This window comes from Larus michahellis, chromosome 7 (genome assembly GCF_964199755.1).
Source record: "Larus michahellis chromosome 7, bLarMic1.1, whole genome shotgun sequence".
In the NCBI taxonomy this organism is placed as follows: Eukaryota; Metazoa; Chordata; class Aves; order Charadriiformes; family Laridae; genus Larus; species Larus michahellis.
In genome coordinates this window covers 57,388,178-57,409,811 of record NC_133902.1, presented here as the reverse complement: position 1 = coordinate 57,409,811, position 21,634 = coordinate 57,388,178, and the positions used below count along the sequence as shown (strand labels likewise).

Here is a 21,634-nt window from a genome sequence, read left to right as displayed (position 1 = left end):
TTATCACTCTGAAAATTCCATCCTTAAGCCTTCGCTTGGATGCCAAAACCAGACTTTATATGAATATTTGCAAATGCTTTATGTAACAGTGTGCTATAAGCTGCAGGTACCACCAGCTCCTATTTCTAGTCTGTGGCTCAGGAACAGTGATAACAAACAGGGCATGTTATAGAGTCACCGAGATTCCCCATAAAACCTTGGTAAACCAGCAGAAAACAGGCATTACTGCATGACAGGAATGGGGGGAAACATGGCTATGGTGTGTGTTTGCAGGTTAGTATATTTTAGTTCATTGGACTTCCAAAGGGGAAAATAAAAGAATGTGAGTAAAGAAAACAAGCCTTGGGAGGGTTCCCTGCCATGTCGGTGGGGAACTTGTCCTCAAACCAACCTGTATGCGCTCCATTAGTGCTCTCATGGAGGCCAACCTGTTCATTTGAGGGTAAAGCACAACTAAGGCCTTCCATCGGAAGAGTATCAATGGGCTCTTCCAAGGTGCTTCCTATTGTCCTTATCTGAATTCTCAGTATCTGAATTCAATCTTGAGTTAGCACCATCCCTTTGCCACCAGGAGCTGAAAGTTGTCAAGAGACTGCTATGAAATGAGATTGATGCCAAGGATATTCTAATTTTGACGTGCCTTATTCCTCTCCCTCTCCTCTCCCTCTCCTCTCCCTCTCCTCTCCCTCTCCTCTCCCTCTCCTCTCCCTCTCCTCTCCCTCTCCTCTCCCTCTCCTCTCCCTCTCCTCTCCCTCTCCTCTCCCTCTCCTCTCCCTCTCCTCTCCCTCTCCTCTCCCTCTCCTCTCCCTCTCCTCTCCCTCTCCTCTCCCTCTCCTCTCCCTCTCCTCTCCTTTTATAAAAAAACAGCCTATTCTTAGTGCTTGTGTTCTGGAAGTCAAGACAAGAAGAGACCAATCAGCCATCAACCTCTTCCACAAAATTGGTTCATCCACCTGCACAGAATCCCAGTAGCATTTGCGGGCCCTGGATGTGAACGAGCATAGTTTGGGATACTGTTTTCAGTGACCACCGTAACCTATTTCCTACCTGCCCTGTGGCACAAATTCCCCTAGTTTTGGGTGACAGCTGCCTACCGTCTGCCGTTAGATCTCTGGAAATGTCTAGTATTCCTTAAGTCTTCCTGAGAAGTTCAGAGTAAAGGATGCTATTGGAAGAAAATGGGGACTATCTGAGTCACGGAGAGTCTCATATGTAAGATCACAGAATCACAAGATCCACATTGCCTTTCTGTTTTGCTGTAGCAAATGTACAGATTGGTACCATTCTCTGACATTTCAACAAACTTCCAGTTTCTGCATCAAGCAGACTAAGACTGATAGTGACAATTTTGATGCCCTGTACTGGGACGTAAGACTGATGAGACGGAAAAGGAAAGGACTGTCTCAAGGGAAGAGAATGCTTTCAGTAAAGGCCCATAAATGCAAATCTAAGTACTCTTTTTAGTAATGCTGGTCTATTACTACAGCCTAAAGGAAGTTCATTTAATTAATAATTAAGCTCCTGATCTTCAAGTTGCTCTCGGTATGAACTTTAGCGTCAGAAATTGCCAGGAATTTATTTTATGACGCAGATGCAAGTCAGACGAAACAGCATCATGAAAAAAGCCAAAACTTTGGCCAAAGACAAATGCCTATTTTGTGAAGTTTCATCAGGTCCAGTATGTTGATTAAAGCCAGAGAGAAAGGGAGCAAAACCCACGTTAGAAGAACGGGTATCAAATGGTCACCACAATTACTCTTGGCTGTACCGAGGCAGCATAGAGGTGATAATTATATTTCAGACAAATCCCCTGGGCACCAAACTACTTATTGCCCAGGGTGATCTTGGGCGGTCTCTCCGATTGCACATGCTGTAATGTGAAGAAAAAACCCCTGTGCCCAGATCGTTCCTCACCCGGTGGGTGAGGGTTCTGGACCGGTGCTGAGACCAGCATCCCGGGCAGCATGGGAGCCCCCCCGGGACACTGCCTCCCTTTGTAGCCGGGTTTTCCTCTGCTCTGGGCAAGTTGTTTATCCCCTTTGTGCTTTTTTTTTCCAGTCTGGGATTTTAGAGATCGTAACCCACAGAAGCATCAATAAAGTGCTTTGGACTTTCTGGGTGGAAGCTGCTACAGAAATGCAAAATATTGTCGATTTTTTTTTTTTTTTTTTCCACGCGTTTTCTTTTATATTTAACAATTTATCTGGTTAGGAAGTGATTTTGTGTTGTGCTCTGTTTTAGCCACACTCCTGTTTTCTTCTGTTATCTGTTGTGTTGCGGTTCACGAGCTTATTCAGTTTTCTCTTTAATCACTGATATTACTTGACTCGAAACCCCTTTGAATAGTTGACTCCATGTGGCAGCTGTGTGCCGACAGAGACCTTTTGTCTCACATCTCTGTGTAGGGGTAAACACTTCCCTCTTCAGAGTGCAGAAAAATATTAATTTCTGAGGTTCGGTGGTTGCTACCCACACGGGTGAATACTTTGGACTGTAAATCAAACAGCATCGGTGAGGAAAAAAGTATTTACATACTCTATAATTCACAATAATTAATAAATTATAATATATTTTTATTATTATTACACAGCTAAGCTCTAAAACATGCATATACCCTGTGATTTTCAGGCTTTTCTGCGGGATGGGGCACTAAAAACTTGTGTTTGGGGAGCAAGAAAGGAGCGCTCAGCACCAGCCCTTGCTGCCGTGCTCTCCGTTTGATCCCGTGCCCGGAGATGGAAAGATTTGCGTCGACTTTGTGGGCTGTGAGATGGTGAGCAGTCTGACTGCACAATATTAACAACCCAGATGCTGAGGATCAGGGTCAAGAATAATTTTTTATTTTGCTCAATGATGTCATCAGAGATAGGACATAACATTTATTTATTTTATTTATTTTTTAAGCTCATGCAGATGAATAAAAACTGAGTAGAAGCAGACTTATCGTAGAAGAGGAAAATGATCCAATAGTTCAGAGTAAAGGAATAATAACATGGGTAGCCTGTGAAAATGGTATGCTAGAAAATGGGGAGAAAATTACGTTGCTGATCATCTACCTCTGCGGGCATTTTTTTTACAAACTTCACTAGAAAAAAAAAAAAAAGTTATTCTGCAAAATCTCTAGCGGAATGGCTTGAATTCAGCTGTGATTGTCCTGTAAAGGACAGAGGGTTTCATGGTCAGCCTCAGGAGGTAAATTCTGGGAGTCTGAGAAATTGTGAAAGCATAAATTTTGGGGTTTTTTTTCTACCAAACAACTCAGGGGGAATACGGTCTGGGTGGAGCCTGGCAGCCTACTCTCTAGCACATATATTTCTTAGTGCAGGCTTGTTTTTTTGGGGGGGTTTGCCTGCTTTGGCCAGCTTTGAACACCCTGGTGGGGCTTTTTGCATGAACAGGGTGAGGAAGCTGCCCCTTCCCGAGACAGCCTCCACTGCCTCCGCCACCTGGTCCTTCTTAGACCTGCCTTTTGCTTCAGCCTTTCACACCAATTACATTACACGTGTACACAGGTATCATGAAAAATAGAAATAACAGTGCTATTTAAGAATTTCTTACCTTTGACATCTTGGAAGTTCCTTTTCTAAGACTTTTCTCAGCAATGAAAAATCAATTTGTAAAATAGGTAGCATAGACTCGCCGCATCTGTGTCCCCGTCCAGTATTTGTATCATGTAAAAATGCAATGATTTTTCAAAAGTCTGGAAAGCTGTGAGACAAAATTTAAAGTTAATTTGACAGGCAAAGTTTCAAGATAGAACGCATCTAAAATTTCATTTTTCTCACGCCAGCATTTCCGTGTAGAAGGGGATCTGCGTCATGATAACGTGCAGATAAACTTGTGAAGTAGGTAAATGGCCTCATTAGTGACTTCATGTAGAAATTCATTGTTATTTCAACGCACTGAGTAGTGCTCCAGTGGTGCTCGCTGCCCTAAAATATGCAAAATTAATGGGGTGAACATCAGTAAAAGCAGTTCCAGAGACATCCAACCTACAAAGACAGAAATGAGTTAAAGATAAAAATCTGTGACATTTGACTGTTCTTTTTCCCTGCCTGATTTATCTATAATTCAGACTGCTTAACTTAACTTAAATACAGATACCACAGTCGGAGTATTTGTTAAAGCACTAAGCTGACAAGTACAGAGCACCGGCCATTATTTCTGTGTGAGAGTCAGAGGTTTGAGCTATTCATTTTGTAGCCCGACACTCAGCACCACAATTCCTTGAATTCCCAAAGCTTTTCATACGGCTTCCTCAAGGACAGCTATCATGTCTTAGCTGCTGCAGTGACAGATGGGATACAACGTGTCATGTGATGGATAACGCTGGAGCCACAGTACTTAATCCTTCTAATACTAATAGCGGCATTATCATAGAGATTTATGAGAATGTCAGTTCCAAGTTCCCAGTTCCATTCATGGGTTTTTAAAACTTCAGCTGCAAAAAACATGCATCCATCCCATTAATTCTAATTATCATGGTTCATCTTCTCAGCAGTTTTGTACTCCGGAACCTTTCAGTGCAAATTAACGTACCAAAAAAGTGTATTAATTAATATTTGTAGCTTTTAATTTCTGCAAGAGTGTTGTCTGGAAGCAGCTGGCAGTACAGGGCCGCTGCTATTGAATCTTTGCCAAACAAGTGCAGATGTAATTTTGTTATCTCTTGCTTAGTCATTTACGCAAATTAATTTGAACAATTAGCCTTTTACTGGTCCTTCATGAATCATGCAAAAGGGATCTGCCAAAAAATTGCTAGTTGACAGAAAAGAATTGGTTAACATTGTAAATCTTACAAAAAGGTATGACTATGTTTGGGATAAAGCACAACTTGAGGAAAAATCATAGTGAATTTTTTTTGTGTGTGTGTGCCTTATCTGTTCCACTTTACACTGTTGGTTATTGTTGGAGGTAAAAAAAAATCTAAAAGAAGAGTAAGCAGTAGAAATTTGGGAACTTTGTTTTGGTTGAATACCAGAGAAGTTAAGATTCTTGCCCAAATGTTGTCTTGTCTTCACTGCTTGCAAAGCCATGATGGGTTTCTGTTGAGAGGAGGTCCGTGGTGAGGTCAGGCACTCCAAAGGCGCGGATTTGCTCATCCTCTGAAAAAACACCAAAATCTTTAGTTTCTTTGGACATCGTTCTAAAGGAGGGCTGTTGTCTCACCCACACGTCTCTCCTCTTAGTAAAAAAGGCTTCCACGTGTACACTGCAGCCTTGGCCTACAGAGATACTGGGGTTTGTCTTCAGGTGCAACTTGCATATGAACTAAAACTTTTATTTAACTAAGGTTGAGAATGCCAACTGATACGTGAAGGCTAGGTTTGAATGACACTAAACTCAGATGTTTCAAAGCATTGTATCGTTGCCCTTTTCTTAAATATCAAACTAGTTTTTTTCAGTCAGATAAGCCACGTAATCAAGGAAACAGCACCATCCGGAGACTTTCAATAATGCTGTGAATGAAAATCGATCTCTGTTGTTGTTGTATGTACTCGTTTTTTTTCTCTGAAATTTTATGTATCCTTTTGGTTTAAATTGTATTGCATAAATCTGAGCTTTGTGATGGAAATTACGAAATGTTGCTCTCAGGTGGCTTTTATGATATGACCATGGCGTCGCAGACAAGTTAATTTTTACCAGTCCCTTTGATTTCACTGTTGAGATGGTTCTTGCAATTTTGCAATGTAACTGGAAGTGCTGTAACGTTCCCTGGTTAAAGAAAACAATTAAAATCGTTACCTAATGCCCTGTTGCATTCAGAACCAAATGCATTGGAATGATCTGAGTGATATATTTAAGTAAAACCCCACAATTCTGTGTAGCCACTTCTCCTCCTCACCGTCTCGACACGATGAGGGTGCGCTGTCGCTGCTGCCACGCAGCAGGTTGGTCCTGCAGAACAGGTGAAGCTCTGGGGGCTCGCTGGGGCACAAACGGGACCTCCAATCCTGGTTTGCCAGAGGCTTTCCTGAAGTTTTGGCTGGAGCTGGAGGAGTAACTTCAGAATTAAATCCTTGTTTTGTGGAAATCGCACTCAAGCTCAAACAAATGCTGACTTTGTTAGTTGAGCCAGACAGTCCTGTGCAAATTCCATCACTCTGGCAGGGTAAGGTATGGGTCCCTTTCCCTCTAATTGTTTTTTACAAGCTGCGATTTCACAGTCTGTATTGTTATTTCCATTTGTCCATTTGATTGCGGAGAGAAGAGACCAGATGTTGTGTGACAAATCATAGCTATTTGCAATCTGTTGGAATTCTTATAAATTGTACCGGGGATCATTTTCTGATAACTGATCCTGCAATCACTTATGCACGTGCATCACTTAGAGCCTGCGATGTCCTATTGAAGATTGTGGATCTATTCATATGCTTAAATTAAGCACGCATCATGCGCATTTGTGTAAATGTTTGTGTTGTGAAATATGCTGATATTTAGAACTTGCCCGTCAGATTCACCATTGCATTAATTTGCATTTAATCAAATCGCATATTATTATTACACTGTAAAACTGGAAATCAGTTAATGTTTTTTTATTATAATAGGGTACGTACGGCTAAAAATTTGGCTGGAGTATATCCCGCAGCAGAGAGATCCAATTCTGTTTACTGATTTGCAATTCGCAACAAATAGTTCCTTCAGCAAAGTGCATCGAACCCGGCCCTGTTATCCATCTGTTTTTAGGGTCTATGGCTAATCAAGGAAGTGGTCGCTCACTGACACACTGAGAAGAATGAAGTTAGTTCCTCTGTAATTGAAAGTATCAGTAGTAAACTTGGCTGGAGCTTGATTAATGGTATATTAAAATCAGAGTCTTCATGGTGAGTGCTAGATAAGGAGTTTTGGGCAAATTACTTGGTTACTGGGAAACCTTTAAATTTTAATCATGGAGACACTTCAGCATCATTAGGAACTGAAACAGACAATGGGCACGGGGAGGAAGTTATGTGAATTGATGCGCTTTTCAATCTCTTCTTCTGTGGTGATATTGAGTGATGCATGGGCTGCAATCGAGAATCCTCTCGCTCCCCATGCCTTTGATTGCTGTTGTTATAATTTAATATTATACAGTTCTTTATGATCACAGAAATCAGATGAGTTAGCTGCAAAAGATGGAAGGTTTTAGTATAAGAAATATTAGTTCAGCATCCTGGTTTCTCTGGCTGAGTAGCAAAATGGAGGGACGCTGCAACTTGTGTTTAGAACTAGTGGAAATAGAGAAACATCTTCTTTTGCACACATGTTTATGGTTTAATGTGTTAACTTTCTGAATCTCAAACATACATCATTTCAAAGTCCGTTCTTGTATAGTGAGCACGTGCATACCTATGTTGTATATAGGTGCACGTATGTAATAGATGTGATGTATCTATATTGATAGAGATGTGAAGTGCTATAGTGGCACTTTATGAGGGTACATATGGAATGTAGATGTCTCTCCTGGGTGACAGATCCAATTCAAACAAGTGCTAATAAAACCGATACACTTAACTCCTGCAGTCACCTCGTTTGTTTCTGCCTAGGATTTTCAGGTGACTCTAAGGATGTCAGGCTTTCGGCCCAGAGTTGTCGAATAAACTGGAAATACTCAACATCTTTGAAGTGACAGCATGGGCTATCAAATTCAGTCCTCAGCTTTTCCAAGCAAGCATATGATGAAACTGGGTTCATAAAGTGACCAAACTCTAATTTAAAGTCAGGTCATTTGTTTGCCTGCTATGGGAGAACCTCTCCCCTGTCTGAAGAGGACATTTAGACATATTCATCTAATAGTCAGAATTTATCTGTAGCCAGTGAATGCCTGTTCATATTAGCGCCAACATTGTCTTCTAGCGATTTAAAATAATTTTAACCCCAGCCTTTGTTCACTTTACAGGGCTAAATAAATGAATTTTTATCATGCTCATCACTTAAGAAAAGTTGGACTTTTGCCTGAATATCCCTTTTCCGTATTTTGCTGAATTTTCCTCCTGTCTGTGAACAATCTGAAGCCCTAGGTCATCCCAAGATGGTGTAGGATGGGCTCGTACAACAGCATGAATATTTTCCTGTTTCTACTGACATTACTCTTTCCCTGTCCTAAGATGTACATACCATTGGCTGCTGATGGGTGCATCGTATTGGTGGCTTTATAGTCAGCATATTGTGAAATCTTTGCCTTCCTCTTCCATTTCCAAGCGATAAGTTCAAGCTGTAAGCAAAAATACTGACTATTCACCCCGAAATTCCTGAACTTGCAGTTTTGTGTTACTAAATGTTATCTTACTTCTGTCGTTGCAGTTCCCAGATCATTTAATTTACCTATAGTCTGATATTCCTTTGGGTTGGCAATGCCTTCCAAATTCATGTCATGAAAAAAAAAGTAATTGGTATAGTAGTATTCTCTGTCAAATTAATTATCAAAACTGTTAAATAAGATCAGTTCTGACACCTAGGCAACGTGGGATTAAAAGCGATTTGTCCAAAGTCACATTGGAGTGCTGTGGAGAAGATGGTCTAAATCCCAGTGTGTTCTCTATATTAAAGAAACATTAATTTTCTTTCTGAAGGAAAATTTACTGGGAAACATGTACAAGAAAACTGTAAGCTAGGAAAAGGTTTCTTTCTAGTAAAGGTAGAGCTTGCTGCAACAAAACCGTTGGCAGAAAAAGAAACTTCTTTCTGCGATGTATGTGTCAGTTATTATAGGAGAAGCTTGTTGGGCTTATGCTGGGGTTTCTGCTCCTGCCAAAGGAAACTCTCAACCTGTTTCGCTGGACAAAAATTCAGTGCATAAGGCATTCATATAGGTTACAGGAGTCCAAGCTGTTGGCCTCAGGAAGGCATCATACCAGTCTACAAGGAGATCTTTCCTTGTGACTATCCCATTCATCCGTTCGCTTGGTTTCTTGCTGGTGCAGATTAGAAACATTTTTACAAAGAAGAAAGTTTTCCTGGAGCAGGGAACCATTTTCCATCCACAATAGCCACGGGTTGGAGGCTGAATTCTGGCCACAGAAGAGAAAATGCCAGACCAAAAAGTGAAAAGAAGAAACATATCCTGGCAGGGTGAGTTGTGCTTTTTTTTTTTTTTTCTTTTCTTTTAATGGATGATGTGTACTTAGGAATTGAGAATATTAGAACAAGTCCTAGGGGGATATGGATTTAATGGAAGGGGATGAAGTTGTTGTGGAAACATATCGTTTATTAAATTTTCTCATTCACATGTTTATTATATGATTTATGATGACTTAAGCTTATTATGTGCCCCTTTTTAATTTGTCATGTAATGATTGTGCATATGTATACAGCCAAGCTGTGAGTAAATTCATATATTCAGAACAGATAAAATGCTAGAAGAAGCCACTCTGATCGACTGATCTGCCTCTGTTTAGTGTGCAACCCTTTAATTTCAACCAGTATCGGGTCATTCTGTATAGGTATATTGGTATAGAATATAGGTATATTCTAGATGCTGCACATATTTCGGAAACATTCTTCATGTACAAGATTTTTTAAAGGAGCACTGTATAGTATTATATTGATTTTTGTGTGTACATATGGACAAATATAAACAGGGTCATATTCCCAGTGGCGCGTAATATCCTGTGATTTCAGACACCTCATTTTATGTTTACACAGGCTAATTATGAGCTTAAAACTGGAGAAAAATGTGAGGCCTATAAAAATGTAATGCTTATCTAATGTAGTTCAGATTTGCCTTATCAGCCCTGCTGAAGAGTAGTCTATGTGTGATAGGCATGGATTATTTATTAGGTTCAGACTGTTAATATAGAAAGATGTAGGAAAAGTTGAAATGGGAGTCTGCATTGCATTTCAAAAGTGCAGTAAAGGGCTGAAGTGTTTTTAATTGCCTTTGCAGACATTTTCAAGGGATGCTTGGCAGCTGTGGCTCTGAACTCCTGCCTGGTGGGAAGGGGCAGAGCTGGAAACAAGGGGCCAGTCCATGGCATTGCACCGATTCACTTCCAAAAACCACATCCTCTTTATAGTTATGGCAATTCATAGTGTGAAGCTCATTTTTTCTTTTTTTTTTCCTATGCTTTTCTATTCTTTTCTGTACTTTTAATGCGTTTGTTTACCTTCTCCTCTCCCTCTCCCTCTCCCTCTCCCTCTCCTCCTTTCTTATTTATATCTCTCTCAATTTCTTTCTCTCTCTTTCTTTGTCGCCACAACTCTGGGAGAGGAGAGATATCAGGAAAAGATTCTGATTAAAGATCCATCATAAATTAATGAACAAAAGTGCAATCTTAGCTCTTCATGCTTGAATGGAACATTTTAAAAAATCATGAAGTGAAACATAAGAACACTAGAAAAGTTTGGATTGGGGTATAAAAATTATTTGGAAGACTGTGTGCTAATCAACAGCAAATGTAAGAATCAGGTTGATAGGGCAGTGAATGACTTGTATTTTTTATATTGGAGTTTTTCAATCAGCATTTTCTGAACGTGGTTTCTCATTATGATAATGATGATGGGATTAATTATCACCATGAGAACAAGTGATAATGGTACTTTGAACTGTATTTGTCACCATACGACACAGACTATTGCATGTTTTTACGTTCTCCAGGACGTGCGTGCATTGGGAGGTGCTGACTGTCTCACTGAATGATGGGCTAGCCGGTGAGGAGATGTCGAAAGAGGACTAACACTGACCGGGCAGGACGGCTGCCCTTTCGCAGAGTCGTTAGCTGGTTGCACTAGGGTATCACCAGGAAAATCATTGAAATTAGTCCTTGGGATTAACATTCAGCTACAGCAGATACTTTAAACATGATGCCTCAGTGCAAATATGTGATTACCTTCTAAGAAATAATGTTTATGCATAAGTCAGTTTTCCAAGGGCCATTTGCAAAACTATTACCAAATTAAGAAAGTTAATTTTAGCCCATGCTGGAGAGGGAACATAAACCAGAGGGGCGGGCAAAGCCAGGCAAGCGCATGTGGTGACAGCGAGCAAGTGGACTTACCCCTGGGAATAAACCCATGAGTCTCAGGCTGCTTCCCTGCTGCAGGATCAGTGCGGGGTGGCCGGCTAGAGCAGAAGGCACATTAAATACTGATAATGTTGAGGTTTCCATCTGTCCTGCATCCAATGAATATTTTAGAGAAACGTTTAAACAGCAAGTGAAAATATATAGAGGCCACTACGAGTTATTGGGAATTAGAAATTCCTGATGTGATCCTGCTTTCACATGGGATATCCAGCTTTACAACCAAACTGTTCGTAAATCACAGCTAATAGCTAAATTAGCTATTTCTTAAAAGAGCTAATTTCCAACTCTCCTGTACATACCTGACAAAAAAACACAAAAACATCACTTGACGTTTGTTCTGTGTACAGTTTTATCATATATCTACTATTTGTGTGAATTCCAGAAATAATTTTTTGTCTAAGGACCTTATCAGGACAATTTGTTTTTCAGATGAATGGTTACCCATAAAGGAGAATGTGCTCCTGAACTTATTTCCTTGCAATTAAACTTTTTCAAGGGATGTGTAGGCAGCTTCTAGTGCTATTTAGTATCTCTTACTATACTAACTAATTAACGTATAACTGACATACACGTACTCAGCTTTCATAATGTTATCCTATTAATAGACAATAACTACTTCAGTAAATCAAAATTAAATGCCTTCTTACGACAGTAAGTTTAGAACCCTCCTGCCTAGAGACTTTACATTGATTGATTCATTAAATATTGCGTTGTCATATGAAGACCAGTGGAAAAAAGCCTTGTGAGCAGCTTTGCCTTGTTTTATAAGTAAAGTTGTGCACCAGTGTTTCACTGAAGAAGTTCAAACTCTACAAAAAATGTCTTGGGTATGTGGTGGGCATTGCCCACATCAGCCATCGGCCTGACCACCGTCTGTAGGCAAGGGTGGATCGTCCTCCAGGTAGGACTGGAGAGGGAAAGAGCAATATATCGCTTCCTGAATTTATGAGCCCATTTTGCAGATAATTTTTTGCAGATATTTTGAAGAATATTTTGCAGATAATTAATGCCCCTTCTGGAACTATCCAAAATCCTGCTGGTGATTTCATAAAAAGGTACTGGAAGCTTGATTAGGGGTGAAGAAATAAAATATCTCCAAAAGGTTGGAAGAAAAGAAAGGCAGCTTTCTTTTGCAAAGGTAAATGCCCCTGGAGGAGAAATTTAAGTGCTTAATTCTCAAGATGATTCACGAAGTCCTGCTTTTCCTGTGGACCTCCCAGTCAGCGATGTTGGAATGATAGGACAACCCTTAATTTTAGGTGACAGATAAAATTTCAATAGGAGAAGCAGTTTTCAAACTACTCCTTTTAGTGTGAAGCTTTCCATTCCAGCTATACTAGGCTATTTTGGCTTCCTTCTTGATGCTTAATAACAAATGTAGTTGTTATTTATGTTTAACAAATATGTAGTTTTCTAGTGCAATGTAATCACTCTCTAGAGAGATACGTACTCAGTACTACATTATTTCTTGGAATTACATTTCTCCCAAACTTCCAGATGTACAGTCAGCTTCACCACATAAGCATTACATTTGGTAACTATTCCAGTATTTCGTATATGTTCCAATTCACATTTTTGCCATTTTATACTCATTAAACTCTAGCAGACGTTGTACAGAGTGCTGATTACAAGATACCTTGAGCAATGAAGGCCAGATTTACAGGGCGATTAGTTCCTGGAGTTGTAGGTGGGTAAGTGAAGGAATCTGAGGGATTGGGAAGGCAGATGGTTAGTATAATATCTTAGTCCAGTAATATAAATGGTTTTATGCAGAAAATGAGGAAGAATTACAGTGATAGAGCTATAGTTCTTTACCTTTCAAATGTAACAAGTTAGAAAATCTTTAAATATTCTTATGGCTCTGGTTTCTAACGTTTCTTTGACTTGGCATTTTTTTACAGTCTGCTTTCTATCTTTATTGGTTTTGTCTGGTGTTGAAGGCTACTCATTGTGAAATAGAATAAAATCAGGGAAATACAATGTGTAAATTGCATTTCAGGTCACGGTGAGCTTCTGCTTATGGTAAACTGTTACACAATAAAATGTGTTGGCCCTGAGCTTACTTCTACATAAGGAGTTTTTGGCTGTAAAAAAAAGTGATACTAAGGACAAGAATCTAACACTATGATTACTTTTTTACTTTACTGTGAAACTCTATTTTTTTTGTCACTGCGTTAACCTGAAAAAGATAAAGATACATCTTAGTTTTCCTTTAAACTTTTTCCAATCATTCCTTTTTAACTCATTCCTATAATAGTCTGTTTTAAGCAACAACTCTGACAGCAAAACCTATGAGGGTTTTCAAATTCAATAACCAAGACTGGAAAGAAGGCATCCCTCATCTCAACTTTAGCTGAGTAACTGCAGATCCTTAACATTACCCTCTACACTGGAGGTCTTCAAAGTCATCAATCTGTTGGAAATTTGCTGACAGCTCAGAGTGGTTCTGTAGCGTCGAAAATGTGCTGCGCTGCTCAAAGAGGGTAGCGTTCTTAGATCACTTTGAAAGAGATGACTTAGGAGGCAAAAGGTTGAGCTTTCTGTTTCTGCAGCACCTTAGGCGTGCGCATTTGGTAGCGCTTGTGGGCACGGTCCCAAAGCACCGCGCACAGGAGACCCGCGCTCGGATGGAGACGGCGCGATTCTGGCCCATCTCGCCAAGGTCAAGAAATGGTAGATGAGAGGATGAAAGTGCAAGCGCACTGGTCAGCAGTAGAAAAATGGAAATCATTTTTAGGAATTTGCAGAATATAAACCTTGCTCCAAACCTGTCCGTCCTCTTTCTTATCCTGCTACATGCCCAGAAACACTTTCAGCGTTGTTATTTTCCTGGTGGGGGAAATATTTTGAGATGGTTTCAACAATTGCTACGTGGATTGTCTCACAGTGGCCAGAACTGAGCTGTGTCTCTTCAGCGTTACCATTTCCCTGCCAGATCTGCCTTTCCCTTCCTCCAGAGATGGTTTTTGCTAAACTCCCCGGGCATTCGTGGAGCTACAGGGATTTCTTTGGAATAAGAAGTTTCCGTATTTTTCAGTTGGAACGGTCTCTTTTTTGTTGTTTTGCTAAAATAGTTTTTAGCAATGCTAATAATTACAATAACTTCCTTGTATAATATCACTATTTTTAGCTATGCCAAAGGAAGTTGTGTACAGGTGCTCACAGCAGAGAGGTTATATGAATATATTGTGATTGTTGATCTTCATAAGCTGGTGAATTAAAAAAGTAGCAGGATGTTTCTATATCTCTTATTCCTTTGTTTCTCTAGCATATGGTGTTGGTCTTTTCAAGGTAATAGGAAAAGGTATTTCACTCAGAGCTTATTCCTTTTCATATAGCAAAGTATTTAATTTAAGTTCCCCTCCTAGAGGAATCTACTAATGATTCTTATTAGTGCACCCTGCTACAAAAAAATTAGTTATGTATACACAAAAGATTTTCCCGTTTGTTTGTTGCACGCTAATCACTGCTTTTTTCTGTGGTAGGTTTCAAAGCAAGGTGCCAGTTATTTTGCCATTAATAGTGAAAAACCTCTAGGTAGTTATTCCCAGTGTGAGATACTTTCTTTTTCTTATGTATGTGTTTGTGTGTATTTAGGTAAAGACAATATTGCCTCTTGTTCAAAGATTATTTGCTGTAACAGGGAATAGACTGATAGTTTTTTCATCATATAAAGTCTGTGACACTTGGTATTCCTTACATAGGAAAGGCCACACATCATCTAGGAGGAACATCCTTTGGTGGTCTCCTGGCAGAGGTGGAGCTCGTGGCAACAGAAAGAACCGACCTGCGTGAAATTCAGTCCATGATTCCTCCAGGTAAATGCGGTTGTCAGCTTTATAAATCAATCCCATGTCAAAACTGATTGCTTGGTTGAAATGGAGTTAGGTGAAACGGGGCTTCTATCCTGCAGTAATGTTTTGGCTGAAGGAGATCTGTTTCTGCCTAAAGTTCACCTCTTCTATGTGTCATGGTAGAGGGCCACACACTGAGGATTTTGCATGAGAAATGCTGGATGGTATTAGAGGGAAGCTGCTACAGAGCCGTTTTCCTAAGAAGAAAGCAGATGAGCTGTGTTAGCTGCTCCTGACCTCTAAATAAAGGCAAAATCCTCATGACCAAAGCAGGAACCAGAACCACAGTTCCAGCTCTCGGGAGACTAAGGACTGCTAAGAGCATCTCAGGGGCCCAGAGCTACCGTCCATTGACCTTGCCACCCGACTATGTAGAAACTGCCTGGTAAGGAGACATTCCCATGGAGAATTATACGGCTATGTTGGGAAAAGGGCTAAAGAGATGCTGATGCAACTACCACGAAGGGAGTTTTGCTTTCATTCACCGAGCTACACTTCTGATGGGTTCCTTTTCTCCTAACAGAGTTTTCTTTGCTGTGTTCGTAGTCTCAGTGCGTGTTTCCTTTTTTGCATGTTGCATATTCATGTTCTGCAAGTTCCCCGGGGAACGTGTTGATTCTGGATAAGACTTTAAGATTAGTTTCCAGAGGAACCTCTGGCTGTTTGAGACTGCTTCTCTCTCCCGTCAGCATTGCCCGACACAGGGTTTGTGCACAGTTGGCGGCTGTTCTTCCTTCATTTCACCTTCATTGCGTCTCTTCGGATTATTTGCCTGTGAATTTTTAGTTCTCAAAATGTCACCAGCTAATTGTCAGTTTGAAAGGAATGTTAAGATTCTTCATAAAAGTGGTGGTAAACAGGATGGCAATGTTCTTTTCATGAGAAAATTCAAAGATATATTAGGATTTGGCATAAAAATGCCTTTAGAAGGCAAGACAATGGTTCAACATGCAAATTTAAGGTTGTCCCCTTCTGAATATTACACTCGTTATATTGATCTTCACTGTAGTACACGATCACCTGCTCCTTTTCCATCAACACAGTATAATGGTATTCACACGTCATTGTAGCTTGAAAAAACAATGGTTTCTTCTGTACTTTAAAAAAAACACGGGGGGGAGAAAGTGATGCAGATTAATCATTATCAGTCTCAAAGTGTACCATTTAGTCCTGGAGCTGATTAATGTTTCCCTTGCAAATATTTGAAGGGGATGCATTCTGATGTTTCTCACATTAAAGAATAAAGCGTGGCGTCTAAAGCCGCGTGAGTCAGTCAGATACCCAAGCAGCATCAACACTTAGTGGAAATTGGGTCTTTAAACCCCTTCAACTACATTTGAGTCTTCTGCTTGATAAATTCCGTTACATACCAATAATTTCTGCTGAACAGGGATACTTTTTAGTTTCAATACTTAGACTTTCCTTTTCTTGCCTTTTTTTTTTTTTTTTTTCTCTTCATCTCCTTTGATGTCTGTGTCTTTAGTTTGTCTTTGGTCATCAAATGTCATTTTATTTCAAGTTGCCTTATACCATTGCCCTCCTCCAGCAAACCCACATATGCATTTTGGGCCAAATTCTGACTGCCTTAGGTTTAACGTCAGTTAGATTTCCTATGCGTAAGACAAGTCTGATTTTATGTCCTCTGTATAAGGTCATGTGGATGATGAGTGGTTCTGATATGTTAATACTATTCTCCAGATCAGTGGATCTTCTCCACCAGAAGCTACAATGTGTAAGTGACACACTTGCACCGCAGGAATGCTGGTTCTGACCCCAAGTCTCCAGTATATTAGTTGCTTTGCTGCAATACCTTTGGGCAAAGCCATTCAACCGTATCGCAAACAACTTGCTTTAAGACTGGAGCACATACTGTTTACTGTATAATCCTCCCTAATGCTCTATTTTTTTTTTTTCTTGAGAAAAGATTAAAGAACAGAATTACATTGGAACTGGTGGAGGCATGATCCATGCCCCCTTGATTATATGGAAACATTAAAATATCATCAGCATGTTAATTTTATCAACTGAACTGTATGAGATTTATTCATATCTCTTATCTATTACATTAGTCTGGAAATACAATTTATTCTGATGGTGGGAATGTCAGACAGAGAGACCAAAAACATCTGGACTTCTTAACATGAAACAAATTTTCTAGGATGCATATTGCCACTCTAAAATTAATTCTGCTAATAAAGAGGCAGAAATTTCATAGCCTATTGATCTTTCGGAATAGGGCCCCGGCCCTTTAGTGGGGTAAACCAGGTAGATCCTAGGAAGATTCCTTTAAGAATTTGTAGTTCACATATCTTCTGGTACATATTTGAATATCAAATACAATAGATTATTTTAGCATCCCAATATAAAACACAAAACAGCAGATAAAACCCAGCCATCGCAAACTACAGCATTAATAAAAATCAATGAAAATTCTCCCAGAAAAACAACATATCTTAGACATTTCTCAGGTCTGAATTGGTGGATTTTCTTTCTAAACATGTAAAATCAATATTAATTAAAACCAACCATAAAATGAAATCCTAGCCCATTGAAAGGCAGTTTTCATTTAAAAAATATATTGTATTACAGAGGCTAGATTATCACACAACCTTTTCAGTCATGGAGGAGCGTGAGTAACATTTCTCCTCTGATTACGTGATATTTGGGGGTACTCGTGCCAGGGGGCACATGGAAGCAAAAGACGTACCTGCAGCTCTGTGCCCGCCCGGCACGCTCCCATTCCCATTTTACTCGGAGGAAAAAGCAGGACTAGTGACTCTCTAATTCAAAATATCCCTTTCAGCCTGCTCCGGGATGGCTGCATTTATACGCGGCTTCCCCTGGAAGTTGCAGGCTCGCCCCTAGCGATAACTTGATAATTGTTCTGGGAAGAGGCTCAGCACAGCTATCTTATGCACAAGTAAACAGGCATCTATAAGATTAAGAATTATATGCCGGGGCTTTGACACAACCATCAGTTATGCTAGATGCAAATAATTTATTCTTTGTCAGTTCAAATATACAATCTTGTTTGGATGGCTTAAATTTATACTGGCACCAAAATACAGCGAGCGAGATTATTTAAGTGTGGTGTTGAAACCACAGATATGCATCTCAGATGACCCAAAAAGCGGAAGAAAAATGTTAGTTGTATTTTCTGGGAGTAACTCATCACTGTTACGCAGTAACAGGTGATGTAATAACTTATCCTTGTTGTGCGACAATATGACATCAGGTGTTGGGAGATGTCTCCTCCTTGACCTACAACATCGCCGGGCATTTTCAGGTGCCATTGCTATCACTGGGATAACTCCTGATAGCAAAGGGATTGCTTCTCCTCTGGCCTCGGTCAAAAGACAAAGCAAGCCAACAGACGGGCACGCCTTTCTTCTTCTGGTTTGACCTTACTAATTTCATTTGGGGGTTTTGGTAGCTCTTCCATCAGAGCTTTTGGATATCGAGGATCACAAATCAAAGCAGCATTTACTTTTGAAACGCAAAATATTCCGTTTAGGTTTTTCCAAAGAGAAGCAAAGCACGCAGAGAAAGAGCGGGAGAGAAATCATGGCAGCTGCTATTGCAGAACTGCAATTTTGACAAGATGAAGCTGGGTGGGATGCTCAGTTTGCTCGGGATGCAGAGAGGTTGCTCGGATGTTGCCTTGGCTTTGCAAAACAGGAGAACGTATAGATTCCGTTCAGCGAAGATGTATGGAACCACTTAACTTTGTGCACAGTGAGTCGTCCAGCATGTAAAGTTAAACGTATCTTCAAGATAAAGGCCTCCAGCTTTAAATAGTACCTTAAATATTTAGTTTATGTTTGGTGAGACTGTCAAATAATTTGTTCCCGTGCCATCAGCTGAAAATTCTGCTCGTTTTATAGGAGTTCAGCTTACACGGATTTACTGGACAACAAAATAAGTGAAATTTAAGACACACGTCTTAAGCCGAGTTCATAACGGCCCACATTTCCAATAACAAAACTAGCAGTGACAGTGATATATGGCTTTTTTTATGAGACCTGATAACTGATGGATATGTGATCTTATAAATGCTTAGACAAACTAATGCACATAATTATATTTTCCATTTGAAGTCTATTGCTAGGCATTCTAATACAATATCATTAGTCGAAATGGCCACAATGATACAGCTTGGGCAGTTTGTCACAGTAATTACGGGGTGATTATTTTTGACTGGAATAAAGATTTCAGTTTTAGTATGGTAGAAAGCATAATCACAAATTAGAAACAGTCTCAGAATAAAAAAAATATCAGGGAGAGGGACTTTAAATATGGATTATAGTGCAATTCTAAAACAATTTCTTTAAAAAAGTGCAGTCGTTTGGCTGAATGTGTGACTTTATACCAAGTTCCTGCCCAAAAGGATGACACTTACCTAATTAACAGTTCCAGTGTGTAAGGTTTTTATAAAAGGGAAAATCTGGGCATCGTAAGGAAGGCTTGTCTTATAATTTACATAACTGCTAAAATAGGCTTTCTTTTTTCAATCGACAAAAAAATAGATCATTTGTCTTCACCGTTTTCAGGATGGTTGATTAAAGTAGACAGTGTCCTAACATCTGTATTGAAAACTATATTAATCAATTGATTAATCACAAGGCATTAATCAAAATCTTCCTTAAGTGTTTTAGTTTTGGAGCAGCTCTTAGTATTTTCTATCAGATTCCTTTTAAGGTGTCCATTATAAAGATTAAATTTGGGTGGTAAATATTGAGGGGTTGAAGCACATGTGGCTTTCCGCTTGAAGGTCACAGCCATTGCTCATTAGTGTTACTTTTAATGGGATAAGAAGCAAAAGTTTTTAATATGTGACTACATCAATTAATCAAATACACATTTGATTTCCTTTCCAGTAAGCAGCCCATATTTTCAGCATGTGCAAAGAAATTTCTAGTGATCTAATACTCTTGGATACTTCAAGGTATGCTGAAAAATATTCCGTGTATTAAAGTAACTTAAATTCTACACGTGGATATAACGAACCGATGTACTGACTATAATACAGTAAATGATTCTCTGCCGGTTTTAAATATTCTGCTTTCCAAAACTCCGTTTAAAGGTATCCTGATAAGTTTTCATTGAGGCCATATTTAAAGAATCCCATTTTTCCCATACAACGAGTGTAAAACTTCAGACTGCTGGCACGAAGTGTTTTAGAAGGACAGAAGTTATTTTGAGTGTTTAGTTGATTCAAGTGAACCATAGAGGGACCTGTGCAACGAAGCCGATCATCTGAGAATTTCACTCGGTTTGGTTTTGCTCATACCTATTTGTTTTTCCAGTCTGAAACATTAAATACCGCTACTCGAGTAAACGCATTTTGTGAAGCATCTATTAGAGTACAAAAGAAAACCACTGATTACACATCTCGTCATGTACATAAGAATGCTTTTTCATCTTGCAACCCCTCTGTAAGTGATTCTTTAAGAAAGATTTACTGAATCCTCATTGTGGCTGCTCTTATGACAGACTAGAAATATCTACGTTTCTACTGAGTGCTTTTTCCACAGCGGGGGCTGGGGGGAGGAAACGCCAAACCCAAGCATACAGTATTTGTATTTATTTGGATTTTAAAGTATACCAAAAAATGTGCATCTGGCATTCCCATCACCTTTGGCAAAAGTTTAAAGAAACAAGAAATCAAAGCACAGCAAATTAAATCCTGCGGCCGCTTCCCCGTGCCTGAAGAAGCTGCCCTAAAAAAAATAAATTCAAACACTCTTCTGAGTAGTCCTGTTTTTCTTTCTGCCCGCAGATTACCAACGACTAATTTTATAGCGCTCCTAACCGTTCGTTTTCAAAGGTGATGGATTCACGTTGCACAAAGTACAGACAGAGGTCTATTAAATCAACAGCTCTTTATTTACATGAACGAGAGAGACTCCTGGGACCGGGCAGCCCCGGGAGCCCCTTTGTGTCGGTGACTCTGGCGGGAGACCCTGCCTGGCCTTGAATTTAGGTCTGCGGGGACGGTGGCAGGCGGAGGGTCCCCCCGGGAAGCCCGTCCCGACGCGGGGACGGGGCATCAGCAAGAGGAGCGGGACTGGGAACCGCCTTTCACCCCCTGACTGCGGGCAGGGCATTTAAAGCAGCACTTCTAATCAGATTAAGGAAGCCAATCGCTACTGATTTGCACTACCTACTGATTACGTTATAATTCTTAAAAGCCGCTTTGATGTGTGTTTACCGGTTTCTACACACGGCAGTAGAGTTTTTACGTATTTAAAGCCATTAAAATGCACGGGGAATTTTGTACGCCTTCAAAAATGATACCGGGCTGCTTGTCATATAATCACGTGAAAAAGAAACATGTGTCTTAAGGTCTTGAAATAATCAACAATACATATTTGGAAATAACATAAAACCTGCGTTGTTCTTCCACAGCTGAGTTCTGTTTTCATTTTGCTATTGATGGTGAAGGTTGGTTGCCTTCAGCAGGAAAGGAAATGCAATCTGCATAATTCCCATTAGTTCTTCATCGCACAAATATATACTGATAATCATTCTGTAGTGGGTTAGTTTGTGGCTAATCATCTTTATACTTAGCAGCAGGTGCTGTGGCAGCATTGGAAAAAGTATCATGCGTTTTAGAAATTACTGCTGTACAATTTATCTATAATGCACCTTTCTATTTAATAAAATTATGTTCAACAGTTCATCAGTTCGGCTCATGGAGAACACTACTGTGATACTGGCGTGTAGGCTTTATCACTATTTTATTACCAAATGCCACTGGATTTGTTTGGTTTTTGT

The 21,634-nt window shown here is 39.8% G+C and overlaps 1 long non-coding RNA gene across 1 annotated transcript in view; it reads left to right on the top strand.

The window, feature by feature from the left end:
- Positions 1–21,634, top strand: part of LOC141746187 (uncharacterized) — a 35,384-nt gene that overhangs the window by 6,271 nt on the left and 7,479 nt on the right. The window contains exon 4 of the long non-coding RNA XR_012588257.1: positions 14,708–14,821. This is a non-coding gene — a long non-coding RNA (uncharacterized LOC141746187). The remainder of the gene's footprint in view (positions 1–14,707; positions 14,822–21,634) is intronic.